This window comes from Schistocerca gregaria, chromosome 8, assembly GCF_023897955.1.
Source record: "Schistocerca gregaria isolate iqSchGreg1 chromosome 8, iqSchGreg1.2, whole genome shotgun sequence".
In the NCBI taxonomy this organism is placed as follows: domain Eukaryota; kingdom Metazoa; phylum Arthropoda; class Insecta; order Orthoptera; family Acrididae; genus Schistocerca; species Schistocerca gregaria.
The window spans coordinates 248,155,035-248,179,829 of NC_064927.1; the positions used below are offsets into that span (position 1 = coordinate 248,155,035).

Genomic DNA, 24,795 nt, shown 5'->3' on the forward strand with positions numbered 1-24,795 from the left:
TTCACTAACTCCCTCCCTCAATGTAAGTTAAAAAACAATTAGAAACCTGAAATTAAAACAGATCTTCAGGAAATACGCATTACAAACAAGACTCTGCAGAACAGAACTGCATTCAGAACTTTAACTGACAAGCATCAGTTTAAAGCTTAACGAGGTGCTACATTTACGAGAACATGGACAGAAGAAAGTTACAAAAACTACAGTGAGACGATGAAGGGAGTTTGGGAGAAAACGAAAGCAAGCACATCCACAAAATAAGTTCAATCGAGGTAAATAGCTGGGCACAAAGCAGTAATACTGATAATAACTGTCTTCGAGACAAAAAAAAATAACGAAATCTGGAAGAATATGGACAGAAGAAAGGAAAAGGCAACTTGGAGATAAAATGAAGCAGTATTGGGAAAACAAGAAACTGGACAGACGAGGTATTCACAGTGTCATCTGAAGTGACCCTACAAACGTGCTCGTGGTTGGCCGCTCATTTCTGAGAGTTTTTCTACTTTACCGTAATTTTATTTGCTGATTTGTGTTTTATGCCTTCGGTTCTTGCAAGTGGATCCCAATACCCCTTCCCTTCAAAAAGTATGCGCTATTTACAAGTCCGCCAGGAATCCTTGACAGCCAGTCAGGAACACGTTTTCGGCTGGCTAACAATGTCCTGCTGTATGACGACGTAAGTTGGAGTTCTGGAGCAACCCATTTCTTATTATACGATTGTGAGTCATAAAGTTTCGATAATCACGTCAAAAAAATTATATTTTTTAAATATTTTCTTTGCAGGTATTTATTGTGGCCCTGGTGCACAATGATATCCCAGCGGGCCGCAGTGGCGCATAAGGCCGCCAGAGGAATCAAAAGAAAATGCCGCGAACGATCTCCCTTTCAGTAAAGTGCTGAGTCACGTTTTCGCTCTTCCAGAGGTCTTGTACGGTACAGTTGCAGTGTCTGTCGTGCCTAACCAAACATGTAACTGCAAAAAATCATAAATAATTACGTAAACGTATTTTTTTCGAAGTAATAGTTAAAACTTTACGGCTACCAATGGTAGATATTTCCAGCTGTTTGGTAGATTCTCTTGTTTTCCTGCTTATTCCCTAAGTGCTTCTATGTCCAAACTGTATTTCACTGTGAACTCTGTGGGTGTTTTAAATTTTCTAATTTGTGGATTTATGTAATTAAATTTTTCTTTCCAAAGCGCCATGTGTTGATGCATTGCAGTGGTATACATTCTTCGTATTAGCGATCAGCCGCGCAGAAAACGCTTTTGCCTCTCTTAACGACAGCGTTTCAGAATTTTAAAGGACGGACTACTGTCATTTTTCTGAATGTGCTGGTGATTCACGATACGCGATCAGCTCGTCAAGCCGATCCGTCCTGCCGTACGGCAACTTTGACCGACCATTAACCGCGGAGAGAGACAAGAGCACGTCAAGTGCTGGCCTCCACGGCGAGCTGAGTGGTGCGTCTGCCGGGGCCGAGCTCTCTGAGGTTAATAAGCGCCCTGGCCGGCGCAGCGACACATTCCTGGCCGGGCCGGTGGACCAGTTGCGGTCCCCCGGCGTAAGCACCACGGTAAAGCTACTGCGCTCAAGGGCAAAACTACGCGGACATGCTTCCCGTCGTGCATCTCTAGCTAATACGTGTGTTGGATTTTCGGTGGACTAGAACAGTGCGAGGCGTAGAGGAGAAGGGTTAAGGCAAAGCCCTTGTCTACGTGCATTCCAGCTCACTCGCATGATGATATTATAGCCTTTAATGCCACGTGTTCTCAAGTTTTCACTGCGACTCTCAATCGACTGAGCGTGATTTCAGAATGACCTATCCGGACATTCAATGAAGAGCTCAGCTGGGGCGAGCCAACTCTCTGCAACATTCCTCGTTTTGTAGTTACAGATTCTCTATAATCTCTCCCTTATACCTGGTTAAGCTAGGTGAGCTACCCGTTACCGCATTCCTTTTAAAATAATAAACAATTTATCTAGTTTTTTCCATTTGTCTCGCTTTCATTTGCGTGCCCTTTACACATGAAAGTCAGACTACACCACAATGTACTGTTCAACACTTCGTCCAGAAAATACTGCTATGCTGATGAGCTGGCTGTAGCTGTACGACACCAGGAAATGAAGACAACAGAAGAGATTCTAACCAATGTCCTGTCTGCATTAGATAATTACTTCAAAATCTGGAGACTCCAACCCAGTGCGAGTAAAACAGAAGTGTTTTGCTTCCATTTAAATAATCAGTTGGCGAACGCAAAACTGGAAGTAAGTTTCAGAGGCAGAAATCTTCGTCATAATTGGAGCCCAAAATGTCTTGGTGTCATCTTGGACCGTACACTATGCTTCAAAGAACACTTTCACTTAGTTCAAAAGCTCAGGACTCGAAACAACATGTTCCATAAGCTATGCGGAACTACCTGGGGATCTTCAGCAACCACCCTGCGATCTTCAGTTCTGGACTCAAGTGCTGAGTATTGTGCACCTGTTTGAATGAACAGTCATCATACAAGTCTTGTTGACAGCCAGCTGAATACGACAATGCAAATAATATCTGGCGCAATCAGATCCACTCCAGTTTATTGGCTTCCACTGTGAACCGGTATAATGCCTCCTGATCTACGCAGATGTACTGCCCTTATGAACGAATTCAACAACCTACCTGTGCATAGCGACCTGCCACTTTTAAATCGTAAGAGACGGAAATCACGCCATCCAACTCTGTGTGATGCTGCTGCCATGGTTGCTAAGGATTTCAAACCTCTCGAAGAATGGAAAGGTCGGTGAGAAGCAGTGACAGATGTGCGTCTGAATAACATCTTCTCAGGTGCTAAACTTGCAAGTGGATTCGACTTACCACGCAAGATCTGGACTACTCTCAACACAATCCGTACCGGCCACGGCCGATGCAGGGATGCTCTCTTTAAGTGGAAGAAGCTGCCTAATCCAGCCTGTGACTGCGGGGCTCAATACCAAATTGTTCACCACATTGTAAGTGAATGCAGTATTCGAGCCTATCACGGTGCTGAAGAGGACTTCCTGCTAGCAATTCCAGATGCAGTGCGCTGGACTGAAGGACCTGATATTTAGTTGTAAAGACAAACTTAAGTTTCTTGTGTGTCAATACGTACATATGTATATGTAATTTAATGATATGCCATACGCTAAATAAATGAAAATGATCCAGGAAAGTTGTAGATATGTTACTTTGTAACCTGCAGTTCAGTACTGTGCCGTGATGATACGACAAAACAGCTAGTAAAGTGTAACGGCATTGATACCACATAAGGAAGCATTTGTGGCCCGGCTGCGACCAGCGTTGTGTGAAAGCCACATCCGAGTCCAAGAGATGAAAGCGGAGGATAGGGAAATTGCGGCCAGCTTGAGAGCTTCACAGCTTGAGGAAACAAAGGAGGCGCATCTCATCCCATCCTGAGGAGATGAGCCAATTAGGAGTTCTCCTCCGGCGTCCTGGATCTGCCCGCCTCGGATGGGGCCCAGGCGCACAGCGTGGGCGGAAACTTGTGTGGTGTTGCAACTCTGCAGCTACCCGCTTTGTTACGGAGACTTAAAACGTCACAAAGTTGCTTATTTACTCTCTAATCCGTCAACAGGGAAATCCAACAAGACTGAACCTACTTTTTTTCTCTTCCCTTATTATAATCACGGGTATCATCATGTATTTTTGAACTGCGCTGGATTAATCACAACAAGTTTCAATGGAGAATAGATGAACTGTGAATTTGGAATGTTCTGACACATCTCTAAATGAGTTAGGCATTTGTAAGATCATTGTAGGCAAGGGTCACATGCTTTAGTCTTACTGCACACTTCCGTACTAAAAGGTAACTTACCTCAGAATATTATTCTGCAGGATACTGGCGATTTAAATCAGGCAGCATACGTTAATATACTGAATAGTTTGTTTCCATAATTCCATCTGTCTCTAAGACGTCATCTTCGACGGATTGCAGAGATACTAAATTCGGAATTTGGTGTACTAGTTGCTTAGAAAATGAAATAACCGACTTTCTTCTCCACTGACTTTTTTCTCCACTTTATCCAGCAGCACACAAAAAAGATTGATGATTTCGATGTACTCATTAGTTTCCGGCTGTATATTACATATATCGTTGGTATGTAAGTTTTTGTACACCAAAATCTGTTTTATCTGTTATACCTATAAAGCAGAGCGTATGCATGTGTTCAGTATCTCATCCCAAATCCCTGGATCGATTTCAAGAAACTTGACACAGAAAGAGGTCTCACGAATGTCAGCAGTGTAGGGTTTATAAACACCTAGCATCAGTAGGAGTGGTGATATGGACTATCGAATAGCCAAATAAACCTGCTTTGCAGACCAGACTACATGTCAGAGGGCAAGAAACAGTAATCCAGGCCCCAACACGAAGGCTGCCGTGCATGACATGCGTGCTGTGTTGGAACAGTACTGGCCTGCTTTAACAACATGCGGCCTGGACATCAGGACACAATATACAAGAACAGGTGCCAGGGCAAGTCAATGACTTTCAAGTCCTTGATGTGTAGTCTGCCCTTTAAGACAGGCATGTAGTGGAAGTAGTATCGGCCTGCTTTGTTGAACGATACTGCAGGGGTTACACGTGCCAATGAGTGTGGATGGGGACAGGCTGAGATGGATAGAGCAGGGGTTAGACGGAGTAAGAGGGGGGGGGGGGGGTAGAATATGGACAGAGAGGGGAGGAAGGGAAGATGAATGAGGCAGGTGGAAGGTGTAGAGGGGTGGTGGGCAGGTGGAAGGCATAGAGGGGTAGTGGGCAGGTAGAAGCTCTAGAGTGGTGGTGGGCAGTAGGATGCAGAGGTAGAGATGGAAAGAGAGTGGAGCAGGAGGGTAAGGTCAGTAGCAGCATGAAGGAAGGTATGGTCAGTGAGGAGTAGAGGAAAAAGAGGGGGAGGACATGAAGACACAAGGATAGTGGGGAGGAGATAAGACTCGCGAGAAAGAAGTGGACGGACAGAGGGAGAAGACGTAAACACAAAGAGGGAGAGGAGGAGGTTCAAATGGCTCTGAGCACTATAGGACTTAACTTCTGAGGTCCCCTGCAGGGAAATGGGTAGTTTTTATACAACGATGCACTGCTTACAAATCCCCATGATACCTATTTCAAACATGAAATGGGGAGAAAATTAAGACTGAATTTTGACTGGTGTAGATCTGGCTGTTATAATGGTGAGTTAAATGTACGAAATTTAACAACTGGAAGAAATAGTGTAGGCAAAGTAACACCGAAATGAAAAATATATACACACAATGCACGTAAGTTGCTAATGTTAACGGCTGAGACATCAGGGCACACGGCGATAGTAATTAAACATTCAAAACAATATGTAGGCACCTGTGCTAAATACTTCTTCGCAGTCTGTTACTGCAGGAGCTTCTAGGTAGAAACTAAGTTACAACATCCTAGCTACAAAGCTACTTCAGTGACGAGCGCGGACTACAGCCTGTTGACAGAAGAGAGGAAGAGGCGGACGTCTTAGTCTTCATGAATTCGAAATCAGACTCAGCCCTTTCATCTTAATTTACTTTGGTCTTCTAGGAATCACATATTAAGTAAATAATTCATCATGGTCTCAGTTTTCCTTCATGTTCTTGACTACTGCGCCCCCCCCCCTCCCCCTCTCCGAAACTCATTCTTCCTGCGGCTTCTTCTGGGCTCTGGAACTAAAGACACCTACGTATTTTATTCGTAAAAGTGTTTGTCTTGTACGTCCTGTTCTTTACTGTCCATTCCTACAGGTAGTTTCTAGTTTTAGTAAACAATTTTCTTGTGAGCTGCTGGGTTTGTTAAAACGGATGAAGATTCCCTTATTCTCTAAATGTGCCCTAAGAACCTTCGTAGGTCCTTTACAACTTTATTTTACTTCACTACTGCTCACCTATGGTGTAGGTCAGTGGCGACCGATAAAAGGTGTAGTAGTAGAATAGACAAAAAATTGCTTATATCAAGATGTGACTCCTGAAAATAAAAAAATAAATCCAGATGTGACTCCTGAAAATAAAAAAATAAAAAACTGAGACATTCGCCCGCTGCAATATAGTAGACACAGAGGAAAGACAGTCCACAACGTTTGATAGTAGTTCAACGCACATCCTACGGAGTATGAGTCCTTCCCGCAATGCCTGGGATAGTCTGATGAGCGCATTCCGGAAGGTTGTACTGTCTATATTCAGTCTGAAAGGCACTCTTATTTCTTCCGGTAAAGCAATAATACTACAAACGACTCGCCCAGCAGGACTGAAACGTCAGCAATAGGCGCTCACAAAAACAGCAACAGGTGTTGGCCAGCGAATAAAGTCTACGCGTGTTGTGAAGCTGTCTCTTCGGGTGCCACATGTAGAAGTTACGTATTTCAAAGAATTCTATTACATCACAGTATCGTAGGAAGCTCTTCGTATACGCCTTCTAATCAAATTGCGTGCCTATGGAGTATAGTCTCAGATGTGAGACTGGATTCGTCAGAGATGTCACAGTTCATAGGAACTGACGGAGCGTGTCATCTCGTAAAACAGAAAAGCCGCTGTTGTCACCTATACAAATGCTTAGAAGGCAATCTGAGTAGCCCTCTTAGATTCTTTGCTGATGCTATTATTTACCGCCTGGAAAAGTCATCAGATGGTCAAAATCAATCGGAAGATGATTTTGATCTGGTATCTTTTATGGTGCGAAAAAGACAATAGACTCTAAATAATGGACAAGTGTATAAAAAGAAATCCACAACATTTTGGCCGGCCGGAGTGACAGAGCGGGTCTAGGCGCTTCAGTCTGGAACCGCGCGACCGCTACGGTCGCAGATTCGAATCCTGCCTCCGGCATAGATGTGTGTGATGTCCTTAGGTTAGTTAGGTTTAAGTAACCTCAGAAGCTGAGTCCCATAGTGCTCAGAGCCATAACATGTTGGTAAACAAATGTCGTGAGAGTAGGGCCTCCCGTCGGGTGAACCGTTCGCCGGGTGCAAGTCTTTCCATTTGACGCCAATTCGACGACTTGCGCGTCAGTGGGGAGGAAATGATGATGATGATGATTAGGACAATACAACAATTTACCGCTTATCGCAACAGGTCGACTTAGCACGTGGCTATCCCAGCACGACTTAGGGCAAGACCTTAAGTTCCATATGTCGCCAACCACTTGTCTACAACCTGTACTCGTACATTCATTTATGTATATTCCCGTAGAGTGGAAACATTTTACGTGAAAGTCGCTTGCCCTGTGTCGGCGGTCTCAATCACGATGCAATTTTCCTTCGGATATGCATGCATGGCGGAAGGAGTATCGCATCGTAATTCAGAGATTGCAATGTGGTATGCTATGAAATGAGTTATCAGGGTGGGGGTAGGGGAGGGGGAGAATGTGGCTGGGGGACAGGGGCACGCCAACGCCCTCCTAGTGCCGCTGCGACAAGAGGATTCTCTTTGTCTGCATCTCCTGCCACACTAACACTCTCAGGTTACAAAAACCATGGGATACCTCCTAATATCGTGTCGGCCCTCCTTTTCTCCGGCGTAGTGCAGAAACTCGGCGTGGTCTCAAATAGTCGCTGAAAGTCCGCTGCAGAAATTTTGAGCCGCGATGCCTGTGTAGTCGTCCAATTCTAGTTTCACAAGCGGTCAGCCGCTGACGGATCCACAACCGCACCCACTCTTTCACTTCCTCGTCCGACTGAAACCGACGTCCACGCATGTCTTTCTTCAGGACACCAAAGATGTGAAAATCTCACGGTGAAAGATGAAGGCTGTACGGAGAATGTTGCAGTGTGGTGATTACTTCTGAATGGAACCATTCCATGGTCTCATTGTGGCGGCTGATCGGTTTCCATTTGATTGCTCTCATATATAAAAACTACCTAAAAACTATCTGCAGCCAACCACTGGCTTTTGTGTCAGGTGCTTCCGTTGGTTCGTCGATGTTTACTAAAGTGGTTGTGCGGTGGTAGCTGTTGTGTTTTTCGAGACATGGGTGTTTGAAGGGGTTTCTTTCACTCTGTAGTAGTAACCAGGGCATCTTCTGTTTCTTTCGTATCGATGTATATTTTAGGGGAAGAAGTTCGAGATTTAATCTATGCTGTCGAGCTTTTATGGCTATTTTTGCGTGTTACCGGATGTTCATAAATGTTTGTCTTGTACGGAAGTAAACGTCCATGATAAATAGTACACAGAAGACTGGTGGTACAGAAAAATGCTGAAGGTTAAATGGATATGCACCGAAACGGAAGTATACACACTCACAACAGTTATGTCGGAACTAGATGAACCGCGGCGAGGACGCTCTTTTCGGGCATCGAGAACATGACTGTTACAAAGTGTCATTAAATCGCATGCCGCTGTAGTGCGAGACAGATCAAAATATGTATCACGAGGAATGTAGACTAAAGGTCAGTCGTTCCCTAGAGACGATGGCTTTGCCACGCTGCTTCCGTAACGCGCGCACGCAGTGATACGCACGCACACGCAGTAGCTAAATCAATCGTGGCGAGCCAGCGGCGTGGCCAATATGCGGAGCGCGTACTCCAGTGTTGAGCCCGGCAGGGGAGCCGGGCCGAGGCTGGGTCCTGGGAACGCGGGCAGCAGCCGCTGCCTCTCATCCAACTGGCAGAGGCTGCTCTACACTGCGACCGACATTCCGCTTCACACCCAAGACGGCCTTCATAATTTTGCTGCTTCCCACTTAGTGTTAGCTTTAAACCTCGTTTGAATAACCATGCTGCGAGGTATGCCTATCGAGTTTTGATCAAGTGTGTGAGTATTTGGTACGAGTGGTGATGGTATGTACTGGATGCCCAACAACGAGATCGTTAGTGCCCTTTCTAAATTGACTCTGAACAAACGTTGTTAATTTTTGTAAAATTCGGTACAAAAAGGTGAAATAGGACATACAAATTTCTGACACATTTTTTCATTCAACGAGTGGGTAGCAATTACATTTTTCAGGAAATCTGGTGTGGGGACAGGGTATTTTGCCTAAGATTGTGAAACACAATGTCATTTCGGAACACCAAGACTAAAATAAAATAATATGCTTATAAAAATCTCGTATGAAGATCACAAATATTATAAGCTTTGCTTATTAGTGTGCGACCCGTAAGAAGTAGGATCAAGAGGAAGCAGAGAGGAGTTCCAAAGAAGAGCATATCGCCACGAAGATGCTTATTAAACTCCGCTGGTGTTGTACAATGCACAACTCTACTCTTCAAATTCAAAGACTGTATGTTCCAAGCATAGTAGAACAACATGTAACTGTATCTTATGTGCGTACTGTAAAAGTCGGCCGGTGCGACCGAGCGGTTCTAGGCGTTTCAGTCTGGAACCGCGTGACCGCTATGGTCGCAGGTTCGAATCCTGCCTCGGGCATGGATGTGTGTGACGTTCTTAGGTTAGGTTAGGTTTAAGTAGTTCTAAGTTCTATGGGACTGATGACCTCAGATGTTAAGTCCCATACTGCTCAGAGCCAGCCGTAATGTAAAATGAGACCCAGAAAATCATTTCTTAATAAAAATTTTGTACAATAGTTCTTCCCGTGCACCATTTGCGAAAAGAACTCGAAACGGAGAAATGATAGTGGTATGTGAACTATCTTCTTCCACGCACAGTAACGAGGCTTATGGAGTTTAGATATAGATGTAGACAGATGTTAGTGCTTATTTCGCTTCTAGCAGTGATGCGTAGAAGTAAACGCGCTTACGCTTTCCCGTTTTCGATTTTACGCGAATCATGTTGTAAGGATATGCCTGTTAACGGCAGTAGCGTCTTTTGTTGCCTTCTGGCGGAACAGCACTACTTTACGGTCGCGCATCTTGACGCGCGAGTTTTTTCCAGGTCGTCTTGAAAACTTTAGTAGATTTGCAACTGCGCATGTCCTATTTTCCGTTTTGTAAATGGCTGACAGAAAGGAAGGCAAATCACTCTTAACACTATCAGAAGGTGGGCACGTTGTTGGCATTGTGGGATTTTCCGAATCCTTGTGAGAACTGCTCTCGACAATTCGGTGTAAAGTGAGGGATTAAATGTTGCTCTGGCGTTATGGAAAAAATAGTAATCTTTGGATTAACGAGAAGCAAAATTTTACTTCATGTGATACAATTTTAAAACTCATTGGAGTACATACGCCTCAGAGTGGTCTCTGTCAGAAACTATAATTCTTAGGTGGCAAATGGTGAAGCACAGACGACTCGCACGAAATATGGAACATCTGAGAATGCATCTGGTGGGCAGTCTGTTCCCCATATGCTCTCCTAGACATATGGTTTCCGAAAAATGGGCAATGTATGGGCGAAACAGATCCCAATTAAAACCGTGTTCTGTGATTGATTGCAGAAAAAAAGAGTCAATGGTTGGTTTGCAAATTTTATTTCCTGCGTCAAAGTTAGTGAGGTAACATTGCATTAGTCATTTTGGTATAAACAAAATGTAAAATGATGTTACGATCTAGTAGATATTTAACGCAATTTAGTTAAATCGATTACTAACGGTGATGAACAGCAAATTGCGGAACGCTGTTAAACCGTAAGATGCTCCACATCTGGATTGTCAGTCATTTCACAGCTCGAAGGAAACGAGTAACATACGTCCTCCAAGTTAAGTACTGCGGTACTCAAATCAACCTCTGCTTCTTTGTACGTCGTCAAACACATGAAGGGTGTGATACTCAGAACGCTAAATTACATAAAATACCGCAGTCGTCACACTATTTTGTAACTTTAATTCAAACTAGTTTCCAAACTGAAATGAAGTTTTCATGCAATACATCGCCGTTTCTTAGCGAAGCATCTCCTTCACTTTTTCACCTAACTGCAAGTGAATGACACGGTCAACTTTTATTATTTTTTTATTTTTAGAAGAGTAGCGATTCAGGTGAAATTTTATGTAAAAACATTTACGATGGTTACCTTTATTCGCCACCCCCACCTCCTAATGCTCGAAACTTCGACTTTTTAGTTCCTACTCCAAATGTTTCTTTTATTTCCTTTTACAAACCCACACTTCAGATTTTTTCCCTTCTCTGACGCATTGCACTAGTCAAATTTACACTCACACACGTGAGTTGTGAACCAACGAGGCGCACGTTCAGTACTAAGATACAGAGGTTGTGGAATGGAAGTTCGATACAACAGGAATTAAGTCTTCCAAAGCTTGGACTGTTAATTCCAAGAAGCCACCCCGGTGTTAGCTTTATTTTACTTGAGAAAACCAAGGATGAATATAACAATGAATTGTCATTCCGCTAGTGTGTCCACAATGGAATCGCCCCGGCCAGCCAGTAGGCGTGGCCGTATCGCTGTACGTTTGCTGTCTCCGACACAGGGGGCCACACAGACGAGTACGGGAAACGGCCGTCCGCGCCCCGTCTCCCCCTGGGTTCAGCCGTCGCTCGTGTCCCGCCCTGTGGTGATGTGCGGATGTAAACGGTGGTGAGAGCAGAAACCACTTCCGCCGGAAGGGACACCCAGCTGCGTCCGCGCCACATGACAGCTAAGCCCCTATTCAGATGGCGCGTGCGAGGGGAATATCAGCCGGGTCTCGAACTCTGGTCTTCTCCCAGCGAGGCAACGGTTGTCCTGGCGACAGACGGGTAAGCCGTGCAACCGGCAATCCCAGCGTGCTGTAGATCCTGGTTCTGAACTCCTAGCGTCTGTTACAATCTCCAAAATTTGCCACCCATGACTGGTGAGTTTTAAGTCTGTGTAATTTACCTCCCCCCCCCCCCCTCCCCCCACACCTTTTCTTCCCTTCCCACTCTACAAGGAAGACATCTTCCGATCGCTAACATCTTGACCTCTGCTCACGAATGCTGGTTTTATTCTGGACGATTCAGGTAGCATGTAAGTTGGCCACTGCATCTTTAAAACCGAAAGCTTTTTTCCCTTGTGTGGGATAGTGAAGCAGATTTTCGTAAAATGCATGTATGGAACTGACTAAAGGGACCATGGCGAAGAGTCACAATGATAACTGTTAACCGAGGCGGAGGTGGTTTCACTCTGAAATACGTACTGGTACAATAACAAAGACGAAACGAAATACTTCAGACTAACCTACTTTTTATTCATAAATAGGTTCAAATGGCTCTGAGCACTATGGGTCTTAACTTCTCAGGTCATCAGTCCCCTAGAACTTAGAACTACGTAAACCTAACTAACCTAAGGACATCACACACATCCATGCCCGAGGCAGGATTCGAACCTGCGACCCTAACGGTCGCGCGGTTCCAGACTGTAGCGCCTACAACCGCTCGGCCACCCTGGCCGGCCATAAACAGGAGGCCTATCTCTTTCAACTGGACGTTTAACCCTGCGCCGATTCTAAGAGTTCGAAATTTGACAGACATCGAGCGCTGCTAAAGGCACTGGACTCGGGAGGAGCCGGGTTCAAATCGCAGGTCAATCACCTAGGATTAAGCTTCGTGCGATACTCAGACAAATGCCGGGATGTTTCTTTTGGAAAGGACGTTGGCAATTTCCGTTTCACTGTTCAATCTTGGTCTGTGCTGCTTAAGCAATGATCTTTGTCGAAGACGGAACAAAGAAACCCTAACTTTCTATTTCGAATAACCTGTCACATCTACCTGTCCGAGTGTGATACTCTTTCTGCCGAATTGCCTTCTTCTATCACAGACGAGTGAAGGTGCATGACAAATTCAGCACTGAGACTGCGGCTCTTTTTTTTTTTTTTTTTTTTTTACCAGGGAGATTTTCTAGAACAGGTGGACAACCATGAATTGACAGTTAATAAGAGACGGCTTTCAGCGAGGAGCCAGCTCCGTGGCAAGGTGCCATATTCTTTTCCTCGTCTATTTGGAAACTTGCAGCAGTTCGGGGTAGCGCGGGATTAACTGCTTAGCCGGCAACAAACTTGGCGCTAGCCGGCGTATTCCTGGGCCCCAACTCTCTCGCCAATCCCACGAGAAACTAACTTTCATGCGGCGGCTTCCTCAGCATCCACGCGCCACAGGGACCGCGCGAACAATGAACGCCGCCGCCAAAGGCTTCGCGCAACACCGGAACCCTGCCTTTTTACTTGCTTCTCCAGGAGAAATTGCACACCGTGCACACAACAAAATACTCATACCTTTCTTTTTTTCCCTCTGACTTCGTTATTCCGGCCCTCACCCTCACTAACAACAAAATGTTGCAATGGTCTTTATGTGTGCATACGAACCGTACCACTGCGTCCACAGGTGAGACGAGTTAGCTAACGTTGACGTGCGGGCTGTGCACGAGTTTCGTGTTGTCGGTTCCTGCTCTTTCACACTGAGAAGCCACTGCTCCGCGTGAAACACCAAATAAATTCTGCAATATTTCGGCAACGTGCTACGAAAGGTTGAACCAATAAGAGGCGCAAACGGTCTCTACTTCACAAGCAGACCTTGCGAGACGCCATATTGTATTCGTGACAAATAAAAACACCTACAGCCGTCCTTATGATTTTATTTTGTCGCTACCGGTTGGCAGTTCATGGTTGGAGTGCTGACACATTATCTGCGTATCCAGTAATGCTGGCAACTGATATGTTATGCATGGGGATCATATCAACCTGTACCGCATCAAAAAACAGCCTGAAGATGACGCACTTATGCGTTGAAACTGGCAGCGACAAAATAAAATCATAACGTCGGCTGTAGGTGTTTTTATTTGTCACGGTAGCAAAACGCCCGTCGTCCCAGAGACGGCCTGCTAAAAGGATGGACGTACTTGTCGTTTTCAGTGAAAGGTCATATTTGCTGGGGTTTATATCGTACGTTACACCACACCCTACGATATGCTTGCTCTATTTACCAATACATTGAAGTTGCCTCGAAAAATTGCCATTATTGGTACGATTTGTTGAAATAAACGACGGGAAACGTCATACTGGCGGTTATAGAATTTGTGTATTTTGGTACTTTCGTGTTAAATGACGTGTGTTATGAATGTATTCACTTTTAAGGCAACTGGACATTGAAAATTCGTCACACGGTTCATTTCTTGATAATATTTATTATAATTAAATGTCAGGTATTAGCAAATCGGCGATTAGATCCTTCACACGACTTAACACAAAATACACGGTCGTTTGTTGTTCAAGATCAACGTGAAGTATTTGGTAAAGGCGCCGAGCTACGGAACAACATCTAGCAGGGAACAACGCCTAGCAGGTTCGCGTCTTGCTGTATCCTACCTTTTTCTTCAACCTTTGCGTTTTGTGGGAGATTTTTAAAATTTATTTTATTTTATTTATTAAACTGATAGAATTTTTTTGTAATATTCAATGTTTTGTAAATGTAAGTGCGCTCCCTCACAATAGTCATTTTGTCAAGTTTTTTGTAGTTTTATATGCTGGTGTTCTTACTGACTGGACTTGAAAGTTTCCTTTTTGTTCAAAAATATTCATATGTGTGTGAAATCTTATGGGACTTAACAGCTAAGGTCATCAGTCCCTAAGCTTACACACTACTTAACCTAAATTATACCAAGGACACACACACACCCATGCCCGAGGGAGGACTCGAACCTCCGCCGGAACCAGCCGCACAGTTTATGACTGCAGCGCCTAAGACCGCTCGGCTAATCCCACGAGGCTTCCTTTTTGTTTCATGAGACGCTCACGGTTACTGAAGTTTTTATTCGTATGTACTGCTGACGAAACAGTACACTAGCACATGGACAAGACAAGAAATTTGTGTTTTACGAGAGCTAAGGCAGCTATTTTAGGCGCGTCCATTGTCGTAAACAAACTGTGTAGTTTGAGAGCCAATTACAGCCGACAGCTGCCGCCGGAGAGCGCTGTAATCGCAAATCACGTTAAGCAGCACGCCTCACGTGACGCACACGCTGACGCTGGCGACGGCTTAAAAGAAAATGGCGCAGTGGAGTATCGCGCTATAATTTGATGTCTTTTGACGTCCGGGTAGAGTTAACACAGCTAAAACATATCCGTTGCCACCGAGAACGAATTACCGAACGATACTCCACTCTGTCAGTAGGTTGCACGTTTTTGTTTTAAATTATCTGACGGTGCGCTGCGGTACTATGGTGCGGGAATTACAGTGTGTAACACGACTGCTGTTTTGTATATGCAAACGAAAGAACACATTAATCACACGAGTCAATTTTCGATGTGGTGATTAAAAGTTTTTCGATGTGGTGATTAAAAGTTTATGGCTACCCTTCTTTACAATATTTGAGCTTGCGTACACCCTTTGTTCACAGAAACAAATCAGTACCAATTCCTAAAACGACAACTGCATTCCACGTGGCTCCGGTTCCATCTCGTGGTAACAGCAAAGTCACACTAGCGTAACTGCTCTGAAGTTTCCGCAGCCAATTGCCACTTCTACTCCGCGTTTCACACACACTACTGCAATCTTTATTTTTTTTAAGTATATCTCGAAACTGTGCACGCAATCCTAAATTTCCGACATGCCACTGCGTTAAATCGAGGGCTTGATAATTATTCCCCATTTTAATGCACTATACATATTAGAGCACGGAGTAGAACCAACGAGAAAAGCATGGCAAATTTAAAAAGAAGCAAAATCTCCAAGAATGCCACTGCCAGCATGCCACGTGTATGTTATAACATCTACACCACGTGCACGTACATGGCACCCGCGACCCCGTACGCGAGCACTGACCACGTGTCGCATAAATAAAGACGGTATGAGGTAGGCAATTTATTTCCTGGCGCGCCCTCGTGCCGCGACCCCGGCAGAGGCTATTACAGAAGGCAGAGGCCAGCCCAGAAGCAGGGAAGGGTGGTCGCCAGCTGCGTCGATCTCTGGTCGTTAAGGGCCCTCCTAGGAGCGCGCCACGCGCCGCCACGGCTCCCATTGTGTTCGCCGACAGAGGTTAACACCCGAGATTGTCCCACTTAGCACCCCGGCAGCGAGAGCAGCGGGCTGTGTATCCCAGGTGGGGCACTACACAGCTTGCGGCATCCACATTCCTGATCCTAGTCACATTGCCTGACCATCGTCCGATATGAACTTTAACATTCCTCGGCGGCAGTACAGATGTGACGCGCAACACCAAAATGCAGTTTTTTCAACACGTCTGCGACCCGTGGCTTTGCAAGAGTACGAGCTACGATGCTCTTCTGTAACAAGTTAAAACCACACTGGGACACGAACTGGGATTTCTCTCTTCACTGGTCAGTGCACTACCGACAGGCTATCAGAGTCTGCCTCATGAAGCGACTCACAAGCAACGTATCCAGGTTGACGCTACACATCTGGCACACTTATTTGTCAGAAACTTTTTAAATGACGACACTTTCCCCGTGACTGCACTAATTACTATGGTTGGTTAGCTGGGGATTACGGGAGTAACAGGGAGGTCGTCACTCCCTCGGCCGAGAGAGAGTTTATCCGGTGATAGTGACGTAAAAATCGAGTCGTTGAAGCAATACTGATGCCAGAGCTGAGAAACAATTTACGCAGAAATTAAAGCGTATAGAGCGGGCCGGTATGTAGGACAAAGCAAAAGGAGCGCGTCTTAGCCCTCGCCAACCCGGTCGAAGGCGAAGACAGCGGCATAGTAAAGAATGCCTTCTAGCCGGGAGACCCGTAATAGTAAGAAGGCTAGAATGGTAAAATCGCCAGCTGGACCTATAATAATAAAACAAGATGAGACAACTGAGGTCAGAAGGTGGGTGTGGCCAGGTGGGGGTCCCCTGGGCCTTTGCGTGTGACCGGAGACTCTCCCCCCCCCCCTCCCAAGACATTATCAAAGTGTTAAACTAGGGAACAGCACTTTCAATTCACCGGAGAGCTGTCCATAAAACTGAAAAAAGGGACTGACCCCATCCAAAAACATCCCTCTTTCACGGAGGGATGACTGAAGCAGCTGGCAAAGGGTGCACAGCAAGTGTGCTCCAGAGCTCGCATGCGGCGGGGAGTCTTCAACCCCGATCACTCCTTCTGCACCCCTTTCACAGAGAAAACGGAGAGACCATGAATCGTCCGTTAATATTACAGAAAAGGAAATTGCAAGACCCTGCTCAGCACGGAGAGCCAGAAGGGAGAGACATTCCACCAGGTTGTAGGGTGGCTCTTTACATAAAATGAAACTATAGGTTAACCTCGTGCGACCAATGCGGTGGCCACATAGGACGGCCGATTGCTTCCGGGAAGAAAGGTAGGAGGAACGCAACGCAGCTACACTCTCCACTAAAGTATAGAATTTATTATAGGTGACAGTAGCCAAGATGTTGTTCCATCCCCGAGTAAGGAGAGGTGCACTAATTATTATAATTTCCACAACTGCAATTTCAAGTCATTTTCAAGTGGTTATATGTTGTCAATTTCAAGTCATTTTCAAGTGGTTATATGTTCTCAAAACACTTGAATATGGCTCAGAAGTCGAAACTGCAACTGTGGTTACCTAGAAGTGAATGATAAAAATAACGTCATCAAAAAAAATATATATCAGGTAGCTTGCGGTCCCAAGGCAAATCCAATTGTCACAAAGGGTGTACAAGCTGACTGCTCATAGTATCAGCACTTAAACTATTAACGGTAGCTTAACATTAACTGAACACAAATGAACTCCAGCAGAACGTACACTTCGATCCTGGTTAACTTTAAGCAACAACATTAACGAAATTACGTGGCCGGAAGGAGACCCGAAATGGGCTCCCGCAGAGAGAAACGAAGAGGGCATCCTGACGTGGGTATACAACTTGTTTCACATTAATCAAACTTTCCTCACTAGCAAGGTACGATGCTGATTTGATTTTATGAAGCTACAATTACAGCTTTCTTTGGTAATTAATCGAAATAGCTTGTTTCCCAAGCTTATACACTCTTCTACATACGACTGTATTACTCAGCATATCGAATCAAAGAACTTGGCTGTAACAGGAACTAACTTAGTCGCGTGACTACACAGCCACAGAAGTGCGCATTCTTACCTCGCAATGCAAGCATGGAAAGCGATTGCGGAATGTTGCTTTGTGGGCAGCTGCGACAGCTTTAAAATTAATTATGACGAGATACTCCTGATGAAAAGGGTACCGAAACGTGTAGGCAACGTGTTAAGTAGACGGTGTGTAAATTACGGAAGAGGTAATGCGATGCTGAGATGAGCGGATCTGGAGTGTGTATCAGAAACAGGAAGCAATGTACATACTTTGAATATTCCACTGAGGATGCGGATAAGTAAGTTATCAGGCAAAAATTTCTGCGATATTATGAACACAAACAAATACTTCGCGATAACTACAGCACTTTTACCGTACAGAACTAAATTTGAAGGTAAGTAAAGGAAAAAAAATGTGTATCTAGACGATTTGTATTTAAACGGTTTATTCATAAATTAATTAGTTTTTCATTGTATATCAGTATTCATTAATTTATTTAATTATAATATTATTTACTAAAACTTAACAATTATTTGAAATATACCCTAAATTGTTTTTTCCATTGAAACGTAAAAGTTCCAACCAGTATCGGCTATTGCAGCTGCTGACTTTGTGCTTGGTGAGAACTGGTTTTGCTTTTCCGCACCACGCTCGCGGTGAATCTGCCGCGCTGCTTTTGTTACTGCGCGGCATTACGGTCCAGTTAATGGAACACCCTTGAAACATACCTCCGCACTGAACAGTCCGCTACTGCCAGTGTAACAGGCCTCCGCTAATTTACGCCGCTGCTCTCTATCACGAAGCGGCGGAGAGGGTTCGAAAAAACCGCGTGAAAAGGAGGAATGCAGCCATTCAACACTTCAGCGGAACCGCCATAAATATGCACATCCGCGTCCTGTGTTCTGTCCGGTATTCCCTGTCACGGCCAAACGCTGATGCTTGTTTGTGCAACGAATCGAAAGCAATCGGTTTTGGCGAGCTAAAATATGAGGCGAAAATGCTAACCATAGAGAAGCCGCATACCAAGCTTGGTAAAATACCGGCCCGTACTGCAGCCACGCTAACTGTACGAAAGCTTGCTGCACATTCTCAGTCTGGCACTGAAAGATCTTGTGTCGATAGTAGTTAAATAAAAGCCGTACGGAACAGTTACATTCCATAGGCATCTGAACATGTTCTCTCATAAAGCATTACCATTCCGAATAAGCACCGGGATGAACTGTCAACTGTATCCCAAAGCCGCGAGTGCCTCTATATCAAATTCTTCGCTAATTCCACAGTATCTGACAGAGAGTTTTGAAGTCTGTCGTTAGAGCGTAAGATCTGAAGCCATTAACGCTAAGCACATTATCAATCATGCAATAGCTAAACTGAGTGCTGAGTGATAACGAGCGACCAGAAAATTTCCTTCCGAACAGCGTATGGACCAGAATTGCATGCCAATCAGCCAAAATAGCGCATCAGCACTGAGACAACCACCACGACGACGGACCAGGCTGAAGATACCCATTCGATAAAACAATGTCCTGCTGCATGAACAAGTCCGTAACTATTTGCTGCACATCCTCGTCCGACACTAACCGAAGGCATGATTATCGCATGGGGAGAGATCAGTAGTATATGGAGGTTGCTCGAGTGACACCAACTTGAGTTGACGTACCTTCTGCATTATACAATCCTGGAAATTGAAATAAGAACACCGTGAATTCATTGTCCCAGGAAGGGGAAACTTTATTGACACATTCCTGGGGTCAGGTACATCACATGATCACACTGACAGAACCACAGGCCCATAGACACATGCAACAGAGCATGCAAAATGTCGGCACTAGTACAGTGCATATCCACCTTTCGCAGCAATGCAGGCTGCTATTCTTCGTAGAGATGCTGGATGTAGTCCTGTGGAACGGCTTGCCATGCCATTTCCACCTGGCGCCTCAGTTGGACCAGCGTTCGTGCTGGACGTGCAGACCGCGTGAGACGACGCTTCATCCAGTCCCAAACATGCTCAATGGGGGACAGATCCGGAGATCTTGCTGGCCAGGGTAGTTGACTTACACCTTCTAGAGCACGTTGGGTGGCACGGGATACATGCGGACGTGCATTGTCCTGTTGGAACAGCAAGTTCCCTTGCCGGTCTAGGAATGGTAGAACGATGGGTTCGATGACGGTTTGGATGTACCGTGCACTATTCAGTGTCCCCTCGACGATCACCAGAGGTGTACGGCCAGTGTAGGAGATCGCTCCCCACACCATGATGCCGGGTGTTGGCCCTGTGTGCCTCGGTCGTATGCAGTCCTGATTGTGGCGCTCACCTGCACGGCGCCAAACACGCATACGACCATCATTGGCACCAAGGCAGAAGCGACTCTCATCGCTGAAGACGACACGTCTCCATTCGTCCCTCCATTCACGCCTGTCGCACCACTGGAGGCGGGCTGCACGATGTTGGGGCGTGAGCGGAAGACGGCCTAACGGTGTGCGGGACCGTAGGCCAGCTTCATGGAGACGGTTGCGAATGGTCCTCGCCGATTCCCCAGGAGCAACAGTGTCCCTAATTTGCTGGGAAGTGACAGTGCGGTCCCCTACGGCACTGCGTAGCGTCCTACGGTCTTGGCGTGCATCCGTGCGTCGCTGCGGTCCGGTCCCAGGTCGACGGGCACGTGCACCTTCCGCCGACCACTGGCGACAACATCGATGTACTGTGGAGACCTCACGCCCCACGTGTTGAGCAATTCGGCGGTACGTCCACCCGGCCTCCCGCATGCCCACTATACGCCCTCGCTCAAAGTCCGCCAACTACACATACGGTTCACGTCCACGCTGTCGCGGCATGCTACCAGTGTTAAAGACTGCGATGGAGCTCCGTATGCCACGGCAAACTGGCTGAAACTGACGGCGGCGGTGCACAAATGCTGCGCAGCTATCGCCATTCGACGGCCAACACCGCGGTTCCCGGTGTGTCCGCTGTGCCGTGCGTGTGATCATTGCTTGTACAGCCCTCTCGCAGTGTCCGGAGCAAGTATGGTGGGTCTGACACACCGGTGTCAATGTGTTCTTTTTTCCATTTCCAGGAGTGTATTTGCAATATGGGGACATGCGGTAAGATTAAACAGCAGCACCCTTGTCGGAGTTCTCTCGTTCCGCCTTACCTGCAAGCCGTAATTTTTTCCATACACGGTCTTCATTCTCCGATGGATGTTTACCGGTGTTTGTCCTTCGGCAGCCAAGAAAAGAATAACAGCACGTTGGTGCCCTTTCGGCGTATGTGGTAATAATGTCGCCCTAGTTCGCGTTTCTGCATTTACTGCCCGCACGTCGGAAAGACACGAAAGCCACGCGAATCCCTTACTTACATGTCGGTGCTTACATACCCACATCAGACTCGTGCTACGTTGCATATATGCAGCGGCAACGCCCTCAAACGGAACGTGTTTGATTGTCTCTTATGGATCTTATTGTGTAGTATTGCAGTGCAAGAGCGTCACACTAGTTTTTAAGTGTGAATCGTGAATTACTTGGAAGCAAAGCACAGTGTTACACTAGGCAGTCTTACACGTATTTATTACCGCTACAATGTCTATCGGAAATTCCAAGTTACATCAGGAACACGATGGAAATGCTACCACAGAATTTATGTACGAATTACCTGTCGCCCGCAGACTTTGCGTGCAAGCGAGATCCGTGGCAACTTCAACAGCAGTTGTGTCATTTCATGAGAGAAACATAAGCGCTACTCGTAGGATTACATTACAGGCCTCCAGGAATTCACTACCCAGTTAGTGCATTGTTGGGCTAACTGCTGGGCATACAGCTCAATGTATCACAGTGGAGAATAGCCTGTTTCGCGGTAGACGACTCGAAATGTCCGATACATGCTGTTCCTTTCGCAACGTTCTCTCGGAAACTGGTTGAGTTGGACTTGCCTACACTGACAGTACAAATTCCTGCCAGTCATTGACATGACGTGGCACTTAACCACTGGCCCCTGTCGCTTAATGACGCTTTACCACTTCTGTTGTCAAGACGTGTTAGATGTCTGGGAGTGATAATTTCTAACGTTAACATTTTATGTGGAAAAACAGGACAAGAAACACACTAATCCAGCAGTTTGTGCCGCGAAGTGAAGCGGGTATTACACGGCGATCCTCCACGAAAGGTACTGGTCTACCGCGACGGCCATCTAGCGGTACAACGGTAAAACTATAAAAATTAGCAGACTATCCGCGCGCTACGATAGACAGCTGTTCTGAAATGCCTCAATCTGCACATGTGCAATAGGTAGCGATAACTCGCGTGTGGGCGGAAGGCGGTATCTCACTGCTTTCTGTTTGTTATTTGCTTTATTGTTCGGTGGCTAGTAGCTTATTTCAGTTTTGTGGGGATTTTCCGCGTTTTTTTCAATAAGTAGTTTTTCACAAATGCAGTAGTTCTTTCTACTAGCTGTTTGTGACAACATTTTTTCTTTTGATTACTTCGTATTATAAAAATGAAATGGAGCGAAGAGGCGTTAAGAGTCTTAATACAAGAATACAACGAGGAAAGGTCTCTGCATCACCCGCTGTGTCATAATGCGGTTCGTTGGCTATCGTTTCTGGGTAATATGCGTATAACGTTACAGCGTGATCTTCGATGTGTATCGTAATGCTTTAACTTACGAAAGTTCACGTTTGATTGTGTCTCTTGCTTTATTTCAGCATGCCAGAAAAGAGAAACTGGCAGTGATGGCGGCAAAGTCCATGCAGTTTTGCCCAGTGCGACAGATGATGACTGCAAAACTCTGAGCAGCACATTGCATCCCATTTTCCAAACTTGGGGAAATAACACAAGTGCACCTGTAAGTATTGGTCCCTTAAAGAGCTGTAAGTTGCAGTGAATACACCCAAAACTTTTAAAATGGTGCGCTGTGCTATTCTGTGGCTAAAAGCCAGACTCCTAGTCGCCAGGAAACGCATCAGTGATCTAGGTTGGTATGATCACAAAACATATATTTATATGATCTAATTCTCACTTTCGAGTAGGTGAGATAGTCATGAGGGAAGCTGTGTCACCCTTGCTAATTCTATATTCTATTATAGAGAGCAGCTTCTCGAAACAGGCCATGTCCATCCCCACGACGTTCCGAAATTCTTGCAGATCTTCGGGCTCCAGTTCTTTCATAAGCAATATTATTCCCTGCTTTCGTTCCTTCTTTTCAGTCCGGGTCGAACTTGACAGCGTCTGGTTTTTCGTTTCCGTCGTCGTTCTACCCTAATCCAAAGATTTACTGCAATCGCCAGGGCAATAGCTCCAAAAGCAAAGGGGTCGTCCATGTGCAAAATGAAAATTTAGATATATATGTAAAAGCGTAACCAAATGCCGTAATATAAAACTAATTGCTGAGTCTCTAATTTAGAACAGTAGCAACCTACATAATAGAACAACAATTACTTAATAAATAGTGATTAAAAACAGTTGCTTATTAAATAGGAACCTTGAGCTCACATAAATAATTTGAACGAATGACGTTCCAATATGTCACACGGCCCCCTTGTGTTTCGCGCGGTAGAACGAACTTCACAAGAGATCAGACGGTTCTTTTTGCGTTTCGCGAGTTATTACCGTCTCCTGCACATGTGCGCCAGGTACATCTGGCGTGGGTGATGTAACAGGTCTACGTGAACCAGCCTGTACTTACAGATAGGCACGCTTGGGGGCGCCGGTGCAAAGGTGTACGGTTTACGCGCACCGTGTAATAGGGGTTTAAGTAGCCGAAGTGCTCCAGCCTGCGGGTGGGGCCCAGCTCTTCGACGTGGTATGGGGTTGCTATTACGTGGACCAATTTTACAGTCGACTAGGCATTCTTCGGCCCCTTCAGACGACCCTGGGGGGATGCGGAAAGTGAGGCTGGTATCGACCTCCCTGACTGATCGACCTGCTCGGTCGGTCTGGAGACTGCAGCCCCGAGTTTTGAAGCGAGACAGGAGGTGGCGCGAAGCGTCCAGCACGTCCGGTACTGCCGGCCGAAGCTGCCTGTGCAGAGGCGAAAGTGGTGCGGGACGAGGCGCGTGCTCCGAATAAGCCTCTCCCTCTGCTAAGGGCTCGCTGCTAACCATTCCAATGAGCAGCGCAACCACTCAGGAAACGACTGCACACGCACCGACGTTTCAGCCCCCCCCCCCCCCCAATTCACGTGTCATGTGGCGCTTATAGCTGTAGTATGTCGTGCACCATCTTTCCTAATGAGTTTTACGTAATGAAATATAATTCTCTGATTTTTCATCCACACCAGATAGTACTTCAATCTTATAAACGAGTCCGATAGCCAATATTACTACTACTGTCGCAGGAATTCAAACTTCACACATACGATTAATACCAGATAGAACGAACGGTGTATACTACTACGTATAGCCCATTCGCGTGATATACACAGCGAGCGAATCTGTACTTTGGCTCCCGTTCAAGCACGCTTTACAACTCTAATGACCCGCTGTTTCGTGTACATTAACACCCGTATGCCGCCGCCACCTCGCGCTTCTGAAGTGGTTTATCGATATAGCACTACCAGCAGCGCGCTCTCATGTAGCCTGCACCACACGTATCCATTTTTTCGGCGGTAATTAAGCACTTCCAGTTTTGAATTGGAAGTAACTAATCTGTTTAGGATTATGCATCAATAATTGTGCAATATGTTTTGAAACACTGGAAACTACGTTGTTGACATATAATTGAGTTTAATTTTCAACGAATAAAGAATACATTCGTCAGAATTTACTTTATTTAACTATTACATTTCACAAGTACAAAAATTTGTTCACATGGTAGTTTCACTCAGGTCTCTCTACCATGTTTCAACGCATTTTACCATAGTTTTCACGCACGTTGTAATGTTTAACCAATTTCATACGCCAATGCGCTCATTTATTACCGTTAGGTTCGATCAAC

General features: G+C 45.6%; 1 protein-coding gene across 14 annotated transcripts in view; it reads right to left on the reverse strand.

The window, feature by feature from the left end:
* LOC126284122 (afadin) overlaps positions 1–24,795 on the reverse strand; it is a 995,168-nt gene that overhangs the window by 426,888 nt on the left and 543,485 nt on the right. The window lies entirely within an intron of this gene.